At 46.2% G+C, this 718-nt stretch overlaps 1 pseudogene; it reads left to right on the top strand.

The window, feature by feature from the left end:
* Positions 1-78: 78 nt before the first annotated feature.
* Positions 79-417, top strand: LOC105000943 (annotated as a pseudogene).
* The last annotated feature ends 301 nt before the right edge of the window (positions 418-718 follow it).

Genomic DNA, 718 nt, shown 5'->3' with positions numbered 1-718 from the left:
AAAAAAAAAAAAAAAAAAAAAAAAAAAGGTCTCCAGGAGCCCTTAGAGACAGAGTCCCCAGCAGCGGCGGTGGCGGCAGGGGCAGCGCACCGGCAGATTCATTCCATCACCTAAAACCTGGTGACGGTGGGCCACGTAGAGTCTTGCTGGTGAAAACCATTAACTGAAGATGTTGAGCAAGACAGCCAGTACCAACAACATTGCCCAGGCACGGAGGACTGCGCAGCAGTTGAGAATGGAAGCCTCCATTGAGAGAATAAAGGTTTCAAAGGCATCAGCAGACCTCATGTCCTACTGTGAGGAACATGCCAGGAATGACCCTCTGCTGATGGGGATACCAACTTCAGAAAACCCCTTCAAGGATAAGAAGACCTGCACCATCTTATAGAGAAGTAGTGAAGTGGATCCTCCCCTCTTCTCAACACTGGGCTGGATGAAGCACAAGCTGGATGAAGCACAAGCTGGAATCAAGATTGCCAGGAGAAATACCAATAGCCTCAGATATGCAGATGACACCACCCTTATGGCAGAAAGTAAAGAAGAACTAAAGCACCTCTTGATGAAAGTGAAAGAGGAGAGTTGAAAAAATTGGCTTAAAGCTCAACATTCAGAAAACTAAGATCATGGCATCTGGTCCCATCACTTCATGGGAAATAGATGTGGAAACAGTGGTAACAGTGGCTGACTTTATTTTTCTGGGCTCTAAAATCACTGCAGA

Source organism: Bison bison, unplaced genomic scaffold, assembly GCF_000754665.1.
Source record: "Bison bison bison isolate TAMUID 2011002044 unplaced genomic scaffold, Bison_UMD1.0 scf7180017864376, whole genome shotgun sequence".
NCBI classification, from domain to species: Eukaryota; Metazoa; Chordata; class Mammalia; order Artiodactyla; family Bovidae; genus Bison; species Bison bison.
Note: the sequence above shows the minus strand (reverse complement) of the source record. Positions and strands in the feature narration are given on the sequence as shown.